General features: G+C 43.1%; 1 pseudogene; it reads right to left on the bottom strand.

Moving 5' to 3' along the window:
* LOC137048054 (stonustoxin subunit alpha-like) overlaps nt 1–17,195 on the bottom strand; it is a 185,094-nt pseudogene that overhangs the window by 96,958 nt on the left and 70,941 nt on the right.

Here is a 17,195-nt window from a genome sequence, read left to right on the forward strand (position 1 = left end):
ATTTCAACTTTTTTTTGATAACTATTGATAAACAGAGACCAGAGAACATTTTGACACTGGTTTGGTTCCGATCGGTCAAAAAACCAGGGACTAGTTTGCAAAAGTAGGTTTTCAATAAAATTCAAAATGGCGGAAAAATTTGCATACTGGAAATAAAATCTGAGATATACATTTTGTTCGCTAAGGACTCAGCTTTCCAATGATATATGACACTTGAGTGTGGACCAAACGGTTTAGGAGTTATGAGCCTTTTCTCGCAATTGATTGCTATAGCGCCACCTATGGGCCAATTGGGGTCATAGCTTCTCAGGGTCTCCCCAACATGAGTACTACCATCTGACAAAGTTTCAAATTTCCAGCTCTTACGGTTTGGTCTGCACGATGCGTTTTAGCGGAGAATAATAATAATAATAATAATAATAATAATAATAATAAAAATCAGTACAATTACAATAGGGTTTCAGCACTTCGTGCTTGAACCCCTAAAAATCAGTACAATTACAATAGGGTTTCAGCACTTCGTGCTTGAACCCCTAATAACAAGCAGCATTTAACGGGGTTCAAGCCTTTAAGGCCTTTTAAGCACATAGGCATTAAAGACATTAAGTTTTATTTAGCAAGATTTTAAAAACTAAAATAATAGATGGAAAAGTCCATTTACAGCCAATATAGGCAATTTACCATAGGAAATGCATGGTTTTTAAAGCTTTTTAACAGTTATAGCGCCACCTATAGTCCGATCTCTTTAAAACTTTGCATGCTTCATCAGCATGGTAAGCCACATATACCCAACAATTTTCGTGAAGTTTTGAGTTTTACCTTAGGATTTATAGGCTTTTGAGTGTATATTGCCACGCCTCTTTTTAAAATGGCCCTGGTACAGCCATCCAAATGTAAAAGTTCAACTTTTTTTCAAAGATTATTGATCTAGAGAGTCCAGAGAATTATCCTAGACTGGTTTGGTTCCGATCGGGCAAAAAACCAGGGACTAGTTCGCAAAAGTAGGTTTTCAACATAATTACGGAAATTGAATTAATGATTTGATTGACAGCAATGGTTCTAGAGGCAAAGTTGTTCAGCATGAGGAGATCTATCATATGATATGCATATTTTGTGGATATGTGCAACACCACGCGATTACAGAGCCATAAAACTCGTTAGCGCCAACTAGTGGCCGATTTCTTTCAAAATTCTTACAGACCTCTAGGACCATGAGTCAAACATGCCCACTGAGTTTCGTTCCGATCGGCCTCCGATAACCTTGTCTAATAGATGCTCAAATTCATTGGCCGATGGCGGCCATGTTTTTTGAGATACGCCAATGTTCTCATAGACATACATGGGGCCTTGGGCCAAGACACTGCATACCAATTTTCAGGTCAATCGGACTAGCAATCGCGTGGTTATAGCCATTTTCATGATTTTTTCACATTATAGCGCCACCAAGTGGCCAATCGTCGCGATTTTTTTATCGTGACCTCAAATTGAGCCCATACACATGTGTACCAAGTTTGGTGAAGATATCTCATTTCTTGCTGGAGTTATAGCCTCTTTAGTAAAATAGGCTCCGCCCTGAGCGTCCATTTTGATCCCCTTATCTTCCGTGAATCGAAATTTCAACTTTTTTTCAAAGATTATTGATAGTCAGACTAAAGACAACATTTTGGCACTGGTTTGGTTCCGATCGGTCAAAAACTCAGGGACTAGTTCGCAAAAGTAGGTTTTCGACAAAATTCAAAATGGCGGAAAAATTTTCATGACGGAAATGAAATCGGAGATATACGTTTTGTTCGCCAAGGTCTCAGCTTTCCAATGATATAAGACACTTGAGTGTGGATCAAACGGTTTAGGAGTTATGAGCCATTTCGCGCAATTGATTGCTATAGCGCCACCTATAGGCCAATCTGGCTCATAATTTGATAACCTCTCCTCGATTTTTGTACTACCTATTGGCCAAGTTTCAAGTCTCTAGCCCTTACAGTTTAGTCTGCACGATGAGTTTTTCGGCTGAATAATAATAATAATAATAATAATAATAATAATAATAAAAATCAGTACAAATACAATAGGTGTTCAGCACTTCGTGCTTGAACCCCTAATAATTAAAGCTGCAAGCAGCATTTGAGCGGGGTTCAAGCATTTAAGGGCGTTTAAGCACTGAGGCATTAAAGACATTAGGTTTTATTTAGCAAGATATTAAACACTGAAATAATAGATGAAAAAGTCAATTTACCGCCAATATAGGCAATTTACCATAGGAAATGCATGGTTTTTAAAGCTTTTTAACAGTTATAGCGCCACCTATAGTCCGATCTCTTTAAAACTTTGCATGCTTCATCAGCATGTCATGCCACATATACCCAACAATTTTCGTGAATTTTTGAGCTTCCCTTTTGGGTTAGCGCCAACTAGTGGCCGATTTCTTTCAAAATTCTTACAGACCTCTAGGACCATGAGTCAAACATGCCCACTGAGTTTCGTTCCGATCGACCTCCGTTAACCCCATCTAATAGGTGCTCAAAATTCATTGGCTGATGGCGGCCATGTTTTTTGAGATACACCAATGTCCTCATAGACTTATATAGTAACTTGGGCCAAGACACTGCATACCATTTTTCAGGTCAATCGGACTAGCGGTCGTTGTTTTTTTCACATTATAGCGCCACCAACTGGTCAAACGTCGCGATTTTTTTATCGAGACCAAAGAATGAGCCCATACACATGTGTACCAAGTTTGGTGAAGATATCTCATTTCCTTCTTGAGTTATAGCCTTTTTAGTAAAATAGGCTCCGCCCACAACATTCTTTTTCCACCCCTTAGCAACCGTAAATCGAAATTTCAACTTTTTCTCAATGAATATTGATATTCAGCCTACAGAGAACATTTTGGCACTGGTTTGGTTCCGATTGGGCAAAAAACCAGGGACTAGTTCGCAAAAGTAGGTATTTAACATAATTGCAAATATTGAATTAATGATTTGACTGACAGCAATGGTTCTAGAGGCAAAGTTGTTCAGTATGAGGAGATCTATCACATGATATGCATATTTTGTGGATGGGTGCCACACCACGTGATTACAGAGCCATACAAATCTTTAGCGCCAACTAGTGGCCGATTTCTTTAAAAATTCTTACAGACCTCTAGGGCCATGAGTCAAACATGCCCATCAAGTTTTGTTCCGATCAGCCTCCGTTAACCTTGTCTTATAGGTGCTCAAACTTCATTGGCCGATAGCGGCCATGTTTTTTGAGATACGCCGATGTTCTCATAGACATACATGGGGCCTTGGACCAAGACACTGCTTTCCCATTTTCAAGTCAATAAGACTAACGGTCAGGTGGTTATACCCCTTTTTATGTTTTTTTCATGTTATAGCGCCACCATGTGGCCAATCGTCGCGATCTTTTTAAAGTGACCAAGGACTGAGCTCATAAATATGTGTACCAAGTTTGGTAAAGATATCTCATTTCCTTCTTGAGTTAAAGCCTTATTAGTAAAATAGGCTCCGCCCTGAACGTCCATTTTGACGCCCTTTAGCAAACATGAATCGAAATTTCAACTTTTTTTCAATGAATATTGATATTCAGTCTCCAGAGAACATTTCTGCACTGGTTTGGTTCCGATTGGTCAAAAAACCAGGGACTAGTTCGCAAAAGTAGATTTTCGACAAAATTCAAAATGGCGGACAAATTTTCATGACGGAAATGAAATCAGAGATATACGTTTTGTTTGTCATGGTCTCAGCTTTCCAATGATATAAGACACTTGAGTGTGGACCAAACGGTTTAGGAGTTATGAGCCCTTTCGCGCTTTTGGTTGTTATAGCGCCACCTATGGGCCAATCTGGCTCATAATTTGATAACCTCTCCTCGATTTTTGGACTACCTGTTGACAAAGTTTGAAGTCTCTAGCATTTACGGTTTGGTCTGCACGATCGCTTTTACGGCAGAAGAATAATAATAATAATAATAATAATTAAAGACATTAAGTTTTATTTAGCAAGATTTTAAACACTGAAATAATAGATGGAAAAATCAATTCACAGCCAATATAGGCAATTTACCATAGGAAATGCATGGTTTTTAAAGCTTTTTAACAGTTATAGCGCCACCTATAGTCCGATCTCTTTAAAACTTTGCATGCTTCATCAGCATGTCATGCCACATATACCCAACAATTTTCGTGAAGTTTTGAGCTTTCCTTTTGGGTTAGCGCCAACTAGTGGCCGATTTCTTTCAAAATTCTTACAGACCTCTAGGACCATGAGTCAAACATGCCCACTGAGTTTCGTTCCGATCGACCTCCATTAACCCCATCTAATAGGTGCTCAAAATTCATTGGCTGATGGCGGCCATGTTTTTTGAGATACACCAATGTCCTCATAGACTTATATAGTAACTTGGGCCAAGACACTGCATACCAATTTTCAGGTCAATCGGACTAGCGGTCGTTGTTTTTTTCACATTATAGCGCCACCAACTGGTCAAACGTCGAGATTTTTTTATCGAGACCAAAAAATGAGCCCATACACATGTGTACCAAGTTTGGTGAAGATATCTCATTTCCTTCTTGAGTTATAGCCTTTTTAGTAAAATAGGCTCCGCCCACAACATTCTTTTTCCACCCCTTAGCAACCGTAAATTGAAATTTCAACTTTTTCTCAATGAATATTGATATTCAGACTACAGAGAACATTTTGGCACTGGTTCGCCAACTAGTGGCCGATTTCTTTCAAAATTCTTACAGACCTCTAGGACCATGAGTCAAACATGCCCACTGAGTTTCGTTCCGATCGACCTCCGTTAACCCCATCTAATAGATGCTCAAAATTCATTGGCTGATGGTGGCCATGTTTTTTGAGATACACCAATGTCCTCATAGACTTATATAGTAACTTGGGCCAAGACACTGCATACCAATTTTCAGGTCAATCGGACTAGCGGTCGTTGTTTTTTTCACATTATAGCGCCACCAACTGGTCAAACTTCGCGATTTTTTTATCGAGACCAAAAAATGAGCCCATACACATGTGTACCAAGTTTGGTGAAGATATCTCATTTCCTTCTTAAGTTATAGCCTTTTTAGTAAAATAGGCTCCGCCCACAACATTCTTTTTCTACCCCTTACCAACCGTAAATCGAAATTTCAACTTTTTCTCAATGAATATTGATATTCAGACTACAGAGAACATTTTGGCACTGGTTTGGTTCCAATTGGGCAAAAAACCAGGGACTAGTTTGCAAAAGTAGGTTTTTAACATAATTGCAAATATTGAATTAATGATTTGACTGACAGCAATGGTTCTAGAGGCAAAGTTGTTCAGTATGAGGAGATCTATCACATGATATGCATATTTTGTGGATGGGTGCCACACCACGTGATTACAGAGCCATACAAATCTTTAGCGCCAACTAGTGGCCAATTTCTTTAAAAATTCTTACAGACCTCTAGGGCCAGGAGTCAAACATGCCCATCAAGTTTTGTTCCGATCAGCCTCCGTTAACCTTGTTTTATAGGTGCTCAAACTTCATTGGCCGATAGCGGCCATGTTTTTTGAGATACGCCGATGTTCTCATAGACATACATGGGGCCTTGGACCAAGACACTGCTTTCCCATTTTCAAGTCAATAAGACTAACGGTCAGGTGGTTATACCCCTTTTTATGTTTTTTTCATGTTATAGCGCCACCATGTGGCCAATCGTCGCGATCTTTTTATCGTGACCAAGGACTGAGTCCATAAATATGTGTACCAAGTTTGGTGACGATGTCTCATTTCCTTCTTGAGTTATAGCCTTATTATTAAAATAGGCTCCGCCCTGAACATCCATTTTGATGCCCTTTAGCAAACATGAATCGAAATTTCAACTTTTTTTCAATGAATATTGATATTCAGTCTCCAGAGAACATTTCTGCACTGGTTTGGTTCCGATTGGTCAAAAAACCAGGGACTAGTTCGCAAAAGTAGATTTTTGACAAAATTCAAAATGGCGGACAAATTTTCATGACGGAAATGAAATCGGAGATATACGTTTTGTTCGTCATGGTCTCAGCTTTCCAATGATATAAGACACTTGACCCTTAGGAGCAACGGTTTAGGAGTTATGAGCCGTTTCGCGCTTTTGGTTGCTATAGCGCCACCTATGGGCCAATCTGGCTCATAATTTGATAACCTCTCCTCGATTTTTGGACTACCTGTTGACAAAGTTTGAAGTCTCTAGCATTTACGGTTTGGTCTGCACGATCGCTTTTACGGCAGAAGAATAATAATAATAATAATAATAATAATAATAATAATAATAAAAATCAATACAATTACAATAGGGTTTCAGCACTTCGTGCTTGAACCCCTAATAATAAAAATCAGCACAAATACAATAGGTGTTCAGCACTTCGTGCTTGAACCCCTAATAATAATAATAATAATAATAATAATAATAACAAGAAGAAGAAGAAGAAGAAGAATCTTACAAATTGTCATGTAGTTATTAATGTGAATGAATGGTACTCCACATCACATCAGCATCACCGTCGTACACCCCAATACATGTGCCGTGATACGAAATTAAATGCTAATTGTTTCAAAACGTGCTGTAAAATAATGCATTGTGATGGTAATTTATCATCCAAACAGCTATTTAAACTGCTGGAGTGCGCTTCTCAACCTCCTAAGAGTACTCGTAATTTGGGTCCATATTTTGTTTTTGTAGGTGCCTTTAATCCCACTCTTTAAACTCCCAGATAAAACAATTTCGGTTTTTTTTCGTTTTTTTTTTTCACTTCCCTGGTGATGGTCTCGATGGGCGCGTCTCAATCATCTCACTAGTTCAGTAGTCAGGGCACTGATCAGGGAGTCAGCCCATTGACTTATGTCCTAATCAGTGCCCTGACTAGAGGACTAGTGAGATGATTGAGCGCGCCCGATCTCCACGTCGGAGAAGTTTCGCTTCTTTGCCGTCTTCTGTTTGTCCATGGCGTAAAATGAGGGTGTGGGAGAGGCGGAGACTTGAATATATAGGGGCGTGTTATTCTAATGACGATCGTTTCAGCCGCCGCATTTATCAAGGGCAAGTATTGCGTACACCTGGATTGAAGAGGTGCGCACAGTTTCATAAATCAGGCGGTGAGAGGAGTGTAAGCATAATCTTACGCCAACATATACGCCAGTTTCTACGCAAGATTGATAAATGAGGGCCAATGCCTCTATTGCTCTCTCATCTCTCTCCTCTTTTGTGTTGTTTAGTTGCTTCTAATGCTCGTCTCTTTTGTAAGTCGCTTTGGATAAAAGCGTCTGCTAAATTATTAAATTTAAATGTAAACAAATGTTTAAAGTGTGTTAGATGGCCTCAGTGCTTTTTCAGTTACATTTTAGTTTGTTCAAAAACTATGCATAAACATTATTTTCTCAAAACTAAAAACTTGTATGTACATGTTGCTCACATATTACTGTAGCCATATCATCACACAGTAACACACCATATTACTGTGTTTGTGCTGAATACAGTGTAATCAGACTTTAGCCATTAATATGCTTTAAAGCATCTGAAAAAAACTAATGTCAGAGCATGTAAAACTGCTTCAGGGCCACCAATTAGCCTTAGGGTGCAGAGGGTTAAAGATTTACCTGATTGAATTATGGTTTTATTTTTCATTTTTAGTTGCTACCACATGCTTTCTTTCTACTTTGTTTGCTTGTGGGATACTGTTACAAATACTGCTGAGGTTTTCACCAGTGGCGAATGAAGGTCTCACTCTCCAGAATACTAGACTCATTCGGACTTCATTTTCCATGTACCTACATCCTGGGACTGATTAGCTCACCCCTGTTCCCCATTACACTGACTATTTAAACCTTGGCTGCTCAGTCACTTATTGTGAAGTTTTGTTTGCCTGGCTACATTTCTGAGCATTATTCCCTGTGTTTCCTTTGCCTGTATTTTTATACCACTTTGCCTTTCGTTTACGATTGTAACACTCAGCCTGGTAAAGCCTGGTAAAGGCAGTTAAAGGAAGTACACAAATAACACGGTTCCCCTTCGAAAGGGAACTCGAGCTGCTTCAGCTGACTCTACAGGAAATGCCTTCAGCGTGACAGGTGTCTGAAATCACTATCAAATCACAATCCTACTGACCGGCGGCAGCTGGCGACGTCATCACCATGCGACCAGGAAGTATATAAGGGCACCGTGCCAACATGACGCTATCCTTTCGTCTTCAGGGACTGTCTGTCTGACTCGTTAGAAAGTCTAAACAATAGTAAAGAGAATGAAGTGCACACAAAAGAGAAAAGGGGCGTACAGGAAGTGTGCTGACCCGTGTCCCAGGTTTCTCACGCCTGAGGACACGCATACAATTTGTGTGCTCTGCCTGCGGGAGGTTCTTGACGGGGCTTCCTGCATGAACTGTGAGCCTTTCCCTTTGAGGACGCTCCGCTCTCGTCTGGCCTTCTTCTCGAGGGAAGAAGAGCCAGCATCTGGGAGCGGTCCCGCTCATGCTGAAGCTGAGCGGCGACGTCGGTCCTGGGGCTCCCACATGGACCTGGCTCATCGTCTGGAGAGCACGGTGCTCGCAGACGATCAGCCAGATCGCGAGAGGAGGCTGACGGAGGAGGAGTCGGATGGAGACTCCTCCTCTTCGTCAGCCGTTGCTCTTCCAGTCGAACAGAGGATGGCTGTGGACGAGGAGGATAATGAGGCTGAGGCCAAATCCTCCCAGCCATCCTGCCCCGTGTACAGGGAGCTACTGGATGTTATGGGGCGAGTGGCACTGAGGCTTCAGTTGCCGTGGCAGAGCGCTAGGGGAGAGGGCGCCCGCCCGGATAGATTGGGCGATCGCTTTCTCTTTTCTCCCCTACACTTTTCCCAGCTCCAGGGAGCCTTCCATTCCTCCCCGATGTTCACGAGCAGGTCGTGGTGGCATGGAAGAAGCCCTACTCGGCTCGAATTCATCGGCATTAGCATTTTAGTTTTGCTGATGTCGAGGGATTGGCCGAGGCAGGGTATATGTCGATGCCGCCCATTGACGAGACATTTACAAACTATCTCGCGTCAGGGCGGCCATCGACATTGAGAGCTCCAGCCCTGCCATCGAAACCTTTAAAGACGACTTCACGTCTTAATGGCAGGGCGTACACGTCGGCGGGTCAGACGGCTGCGGCCTTGCACACGATGTCGGTGTTGCAGGCTTATCAGGCCAACCTGCTGAGGGACCTTGATCAGGGGGTGGGCCTACCCCCTGATGCGATGGCCGAGTTGCGTCGCACCACAGATCGCTCTCTCCGGGCCGCCAAACAGACAGCAGTCACCAACGGACGGTGAGTGATGAGGCACTGGAAGACAGCGTGTGAGTCCCCTTTTATGGCAAACATTCTTTCTTTTCCCGTATGTTGTTGGGATGTTTTGCGGATGTGTAACAATTTTTTCAGTTAAAGTCTGGGCCTGTAGTTCCCCAGTAAAGTGGCTAGAACGATGTTTGTGATAAACACAGAGTGTTTATGTAGGCTGTATGTTTGCTAGCGTAGCACTGTGGTTTATGGAGGCAGTTTCTCTTCTGGATATGTGTAATATGAGCAGTCGAGGCCACCGCGCATGCCCGCGATGTTAACTGATGTGCGTTCTCCTAGTCGAACTATTAAGCCCATGGCCACCTCTGGGTAGCGTTAGCACCTCTGCTAGTGAAATATCTAGATGAGTGTATGAGGTCAGGCTAGCGCATGAACTGCAGTAAGGCGTCTCTTCGCTTGTGCACAGTTAGACTGGCTGTGCTAACCCCGCCCCCAGAGCTTATTGTGGCCGCAAATTCTGGGTTTTAGCAGGCCTTAGATGGCTTCCCCTGAGGGGGTGGCCCAGGGTCCCGACCACTGGGTGACAGGAACCAGGCCTCTCTAGGCCTCCTGGAGGGTGAGCCCCGGTTCCCAGGTCCGATGACAGTGTGCATGGTTGCTAGCCAAGGCAGCTAGCATGTTCTGCTATCAGGTGCAGGACTCTTCAGGCCTTCCTGAGGTCGTTCCCCGGACCTGCAGGGTTTTCCGGTGGGATTTGCCATCGGATAAGCACCGTCTGTCACCAGGCCTCTGACAGGGAGCTGCCATTTGGCAATAGGCATCTCCAGGCTGCCCTAAAGACTCGACTATACATGAGGCATCAAACAGGCCGGGAACACAGTAACTTCCGACAGTTTGCACGTCTGGCTAGCAGGTAGCAGGCCTCTCCGGGCCCCCTGAGGGTGAGCCCCCGAGCCCGGACGCTCGGTTAGCCAGTGTAATGTGCTGTCAGGTGGTAGGCCCCTCTAGGCCCCCCTGGGAAGGGATTCCCGGACCCGGTCTCGGTGACAAGCTAGCCATTAGCATGGGTGGCTTCTGGTGTTGATGGCCTCATGGGCCTCCCTGAGGGGACCAGTAAAGCCATCTCCCTGTGGCCTTTAACAGCTAGCCTCAACGGTGCCAGGTAGAGGCTTCTTCAGGCCTCCCTGGGGGGAACGAGTCCCTTGGACGGGAACACATAACTGGCTTTATGCTGACAGCTAGTGGTTGCCAGCTGTTGGGTCCCGGCCTTAGCCGGCAATACCCGAGGACGGCCTCATGCCCTAGCACGACAAGACACCGTTTCTGCTGTGCGGTCCCTTCAGGACAGGGACCTGCCAGCCTACAGCATGGTTTACCTACCAGGCAGGCTTAAGAGCTCCCCTCACTGAGGGTCGTCTACGAGCTTACGGCCGTCTGAGCCTGATCAGATGGTCAGGCCCCCCTCGGGGCCTCCCGGTTAGATCAGCCCGTAGGCCTGTCCGGCCTCCTGAGCACCCTTGTAATATATGTGTTCAGTAGATCCTAGGATCGAGCAGAAGAAAGTCCCCTCGCTGGCCAGTTTGAGGAGGACACTACCAGTTTGCAGTCCCTCAGTCTGGATGCCCATGAGTAAGCAAAGTCCGAAGGCTCTGTTTCTAAACAGACAGGGTTGGCCAAGCCGGGGTGTCCCACATAAGTGATGCCAGGTCAGGCCTCCCTGGTGGCATTCGGTAAAGGTTTTCCCGAATAGTGACCGGCTGGGGCGCCCTCGGGCCCCCTAGCCACATTCCCTTAAAGGGACTCCTTTTGTTGAAGTAGTTGGTCCCAGGGCTTTGAGCAGCCGAGGGTAAGAGACCTCAGATAAAAACTTAATAAGGTCCTCTCTTAGGCATATAGCTTGGGCTATGACCATAGAGAATGCTGTCACTGGCAGCCTGGTGTGACCAGAGGGAGAGTGGTCCAGACTTTTCTTTCTAATTCTCGTCCAGGCAGTTCTCACTGCCAGTAAGGGGTGTGCACTCCCCTCAGCATGGCGCGTGGTTATATCATTCCCCATAGCGTCAGCTGACGCAGCGTCTCGTTCCCTTTCGAAAGGGAACGTCCCCGGTTACGTATGTAACCTTGGTTCCCTGAGAACAGGGAACGAGACGCTGCGTCAGGTTGCCATGCTTCAAGGTGTGCCTTCCAACAGTCCCTTCAGACGAAGTGGATAGCGTCATGTTGGCACGGTGCCCTTATATACTTCCTGGTCGCATGGTGATGAAGTCACCAGCTGCCACCGGTCAGTAGGATTGTGATTTGATAGTGATTTCAGACACCTGTCATGCTAAAGGCGTTCCCTGTAGCGTCAGCTGACGCAGCGTCTCGTTCCCTGTTCTCAGCGAACCAAGGTTACATATGTAACCGGGGATGTTCTTTAACCCTCTTTTAAAATGTGCTCAAATAAACTTCTCAAAACAACCACATAGATGTCAACCAGTGGCATAACTTACTAATGATGGGCCCCAGTGCAGGCTATGAGCCCCCTGGGCTGCACCCTGACCTAGCCTATGTAACACTTTAGGTTTAGGTTTCATTTCTATATCAGGATATCGGTTGTTTATTATTTTTTACAAATCAAATATTAATGGCTTATTCTGTGTCACCATAATGTAGAGCTTACATCCCTTAATTGTAAAAAAGACACTTTTATAATCACTAAGATTCCAAATGTGAGTAATTTAGGAGGTTCGGGGGCATGCTCCCCCGAGAAAATTTAGATTTCTAGGATCTACATATGTGCAATTTAAGATGTTCTGAAGGCCAAAAAAGTAGATAACAATATTACTAGAGACTCATCAAGATGGACATAGGCTACTTTTTGTGTGAGTTTGTCCATTCAAACGCAAGACTTGAAAGAGAACTCAATATTTGTGCGCTGTGAGACTGCGCGCTTTCGGACGAGTGCACAGAGACAGATGTTCTCATTCGCGTCTTCTGGCACTACACGCGGGTGAAAATGACTGTCCATATTTGAACCTAAGGCAGCACTCGCATGCATTGAAGTTTATAAAGAGAGACAGTTTTGCCCACGTTTTTCTTTTATAATCGCTGGTGTTAGTGTATCACTGAGGAGCAAACCATAAACAAAGTTTTATTTTCAAGTTACAACCCTATGGTTACAACCCGTAGATGCGTCATCAGATGTGAGATGAACCACATCTTTAGACCAGCACGCATTGTTTCGGTGATGAAAGTCTTTGGGCCAAGAATGCACATGCTCCATTTTCCGCAGAATATTTGATGCATCCCTAATTAAAATAAAGAATAATAACATAATAATAATAATAATAATAATAATAATAATAATAATAATAATAATAATAATAATAATAATAATAAATTATATTATGAGCTAAGGTTTCTTTAACCCTCTGGCTGAAGAACGCAACGGCGAGTTCTGATGTTTTTTTCCCCCTCACGAGTCATGACGGGGGATATAACTCGCAATACTCCGTAATTTTTGGCCATACAGATAAATGTGAGACATAATTATAAACTATTAATTGTCTACTTTTATTTGTGTACACTCACATAACAACACAACTTTGTGCTTTAGTAAAATAAATAAAAAAATGTGCGCTTTCTATCTGCGAGAATCTGAAACTCGGTGAATGCATGACATAAACATGACACATACGTCTAAAGGAAGCTTGAAATCGCTAGATTTAAATCAAATAATTCACATTTCATAGTGAATAGTGGAGCTCACTGGCATAGAGCAGAGTATCTAGCGGATCGTCACGCAACTGTGCTCCGCTCACACGCTCTGATGAAAAAGGTGGTCAGTATCCTAAGCGTGACGGTAGAGCGCGACAGCCGTGTGATTTTCATTTGAAATGTGAGTGTCACAATATTCTGCAAAGTTACTTTGTCGCCAGGGGCCCGTTTGCAATGTGGGCATGGGCCCGTGTGCGCTGCAAGCCCCCCTGCCGCATGGGCCCCAGTGCGCCTGCACTGTCTGTAGTTACGCCCCTGATGTCGACCCAAAGTGTGTTGAACAAGAAACCCCAAACAACCAATATATACAATATAAACAAAGGTAAGAAAAAATGTATAGAAAATGTAAAGTTTATAGTCCGGGAGCTTGATGAATAGTCCAACCTTATTTCCTTAGGGAGATAACAATCCACAGACTGTGACGACCAAACTCTTGTGTGTAGACCGATCGATCACGTAATCCAGTTATTACTAAGAATGTCCTCTCTAGAGCGCCAGTAAGCCGGCTTCTTTTATCGGATGTGCCACATCAGCTGTCTGTCCCCATGACATCATGGGGATTCCCTGTAGCTCCCGACAGCAGTCTCGTGAGAGTAAAAACGGGAACAAACACATTTCTGGGCAAAATACAACAGGGGAAAATACATATACAAAACAGCTGTCTTATGTTCATAATTAAAATGAATTAACGGCAGTATATATATCCCCCTTTTATGTGGCTGCGCTACACGATCCTGATCTGCCTGCCTCTTGTCTGCCTGTTTGCCTGGATACTGGACTCTGATGGGTTGCTGCCTGCCCTGATCCTCTGCCTGTCATGACCATTCTCTCTGCCTTACCTTTGACACTGCTGTTCTCCCTGGTGATTCAACCTAAGCCTGCTTGTACATGTTGACATTGTTTTATTCTAATGAACTGCCCTGAGCTGAGTACTGCCTGAGTCTCCATTACAGATACCATGAAAATGAAACATATTGACCCGGAAGTATGCAGATGTCTTTTTGTCGGGTACTGTTGCCATGGTGAATCATAATTTCAGAGCTCCATTGATCATGTAAGTAAGTCTACTCAGAGTTGATTGAATTGGGCTTCAGCTGTTCAGCGATATTAAAAAAATATTGAATCTGTTCACGCCTTTCTCTTTTTGTTAATAAATCTTGAAGTCTTTGTCAAACCTTATTGTTTAAATTAAACAATCATGAAGTTTTCAGGGATGACAGGTCTTTCTGCAGGAATGCCATGAGACTGTGATCTTAACAGTTTTTGTGTTTTACGTTGATTAGTTTGTTTGTTTGTTTGTGTGTTTTTTGTTTTAATTATATTTTTAACTGGCCTTTAGGTTTTCATACAGAGAAATGTGCGTTTGTTACATCTGCCCATGATCTCCACAGTAGTACAGTAGCCTACATTTGACATCAAATATATAATTTACTCTGTGTCTTTAAGGACTATTAGTGACAACAGGAATGAATTAGATAATACATTCTTATATACTGTAAATTGGGAAATGCTTTACAACCTGTTACATTAATATTGTACCATATGATTATTAATAGCCACACCTGTTAGGAAATATGGTTGTCAAAACAAATAAAAGCAAAGAAATGTGCATAAGAATCTTACCTGGAGTCGTTATGGGGCCGATAGTGTCGCTGGCTTCACTCACTCCCACTTTACCCACTATCCTGTAGCGGATCAAGTACTGCTTTCCAGACTCCAATCCAGTCAGAGTAAAGACTTCATCAGGTGTGTTTATGACATGCCACTGTTCCTCATTCACCTGCCGGTACTCCACTCTGTACTGCACAGTTTCTCCAGTTGGGGACTTCTGCAGTTTCAGGGACACACTGCGCTTCAGGACATCCTTCACTTCTGGAGGGGGAGGCTTCGACACGGGCTGGAACTGAGTGTCTGTCAGCTTCCCTTTTTCATACAGACGGATGGACGAGCCTGGACTGGATGGATCAGAGATGGCAGAAATAATGAATCGGTATCTCTTTTCATCATTATTAACCTCTGAAAAACTTCTGAAAAGAGACAAGTTCTCTCTCATCTTTGAGATGACAGCAGGATCACTGAACCACTTTCTGACAGATGCCACAGAAACCATGTTTCGTTCCCCATCTAGCTCTTTAAACTTGTCAGATTTCAGAAACTCTGTCAGGTTTGAAAGATACAGGTCTTCATACTCCAGAGATGTGAAGGTCAAGCACACCACAACATCAATATCAGGATCAAAGAGGATGGTGTTGAGACCGTCCGAGTCTTCAGTTGTGATTAGCTTCAGTTTCTTGGTGTAAGAACTCAAGAGGTTAAGTTCAGACTTTACACTATCTAACCACTGGTTAAGCATCTCAGCTTTAAAAGGGGAGCTGTAGTGGATCTTCAGGACATCTCCCAGTGACTTCTCCTCCTTCTCTCCTCCTCGTATAGCAGGCAAGACTCTGGCCACTGCTTTCATGAGCACAGTTTTATAAATGCTAAATGAGCTCTGAAATGACTGCAGCCTCTCTTTGATATCATTGAAAGCATTCACCAGTGTTTTTCTGGACAGGTCATTGTATGTTCTCTCTACTTCTCCCAGCTTCTCTATTATATCTTCAGTGTTGGAAACCAGGCGTGTGGTGATTTCTCTCTCCAGCTGAGCAGCTTTTGAATCCAGTAGAGAAAGAGGATAGAGCCAGACTTTGACTGGAACTGCGTTCTGTGGGTTCTCCTTTAGGATAGTGGGAAGCTTCTTGTACACATCTACAGCCTCTGTGTAAGTGGTGGGGTTCTGACCAAGGTGGAAGTCACCATGAAATGTGCAAGCAATGCTCTCAGCCTTTTGCTTATCCTCATCTGTCATTTTTAAGGCCCCTTCTCCCTCAATAGAAAACCCAGGTATGCTTTTGACCATGACACTCAGTTCTCCCTCAATCTCCTGCTTTTCTTCCTCTTCTGAAAATCTCCGATCAAACACCATGAAGGCCTTAGCTCCGTAGAGTACAGCCGTGACCACATGAGTAGCAGTTTTCTGCTCAAACACCTGAGGGTAGGTGATGTGGCCCAGCTGAGTCATAGTAAGCTGATCAAATCTGGAGGTTTCACTGTAAGACATTGTTACTCTGGACTGTTGGTTTGAGGATTTGGTGTCACGTAGAAACTTGGCAGATCCTCCCACCTCCACCAGGCCTCCTAAGAAGCTGGCCTTCAGGGAAGCACTTACATCCAGGAGACTGGCCTTACTAGAGAGAGAGTCGGAGCTGCTGAACTTCAAATCTGTCATGGGCTGTGCACGGCTGTCCAAATCTTCAGTCAGTGACTTCTTATCCCATAGAGTAACACCTGAAATAAACAATTAACTTTAACAGTCACGTATGAGGACGCAATGCACTGTTGAAGAATCAGCAGGTTTATTATGTGGTTCCCTTTTAAAAGCTACACTTAATGCTATGCTGCTTAGCGCTAATGGGAAGTCTCTTTAGGATAACCAGCTGTGAACGTTGTGTATAACACATCTAGGGATGGGCAGTATTTCAGATACATACTTAAAATACGTATTTGAAATACAAAATACTATTTTCTATTTTAAAGCCTTTCGAAAAAATGGATGTAATTTGTATTTAAATACATTTAAGTTGAGTATTTTTGTATTTTCAAAATACTCAAAATAATTTGAGCCAGTCAACCTCTTTATCAGGAGCTGTTTTCATGCATCTACTAGTTCAGACCAGACACTCCCCTAACCCAACTTTCATTCACGTGAGCCACAGTTGTACAAACCAGCCTTGGATCAGCAACTTTACAAAACTGTTGGAATTAGGTGAGGATGTCATTGTCAATTCTCCTTGTTGATTAAAGTAGCTTGTCAAATGTGTTTGAAGTATTAACGTTACTGCATGTTAGGGATGAGCAGAGGTGTCAAAAGTACTCGCATTCATTACTCAAGTGGAAGTATAGATACTAGGGTTTAAAAATACTTCTGTAGAAGTTGAAGTATCAACTCAAGCTTTTTACTTAAGTAAAAGTGTAAAAGTACTGGTTTTCAAAACTACTTAAAGTATAAAAGTAAAAGTAATGTAAGGAAAAAAATGCCATTAAAGACAAAAGCTTAGGCCACACCACAGGGGCCTATAGTGCTCTACCCCACCTCCTCAAAAACACTTTTCTAG

This window comes from Pseudorasbora parva, chromosome 2 (assembly GCF_024679245.1).
Source record: "Pseudorasbora parva isolate DD20220531a chromosome 2, ASM2467924v1, whole genome shotgun sequence".
In the NCBI taxonomy this organism is placed as follows: domain Eukaryota; kingdom Metazoa; phylum Chordata; class Actinopteri; order Cypriniformes; family Gobionidae; genus Pseudorasbora; species Pseudorasbora parva.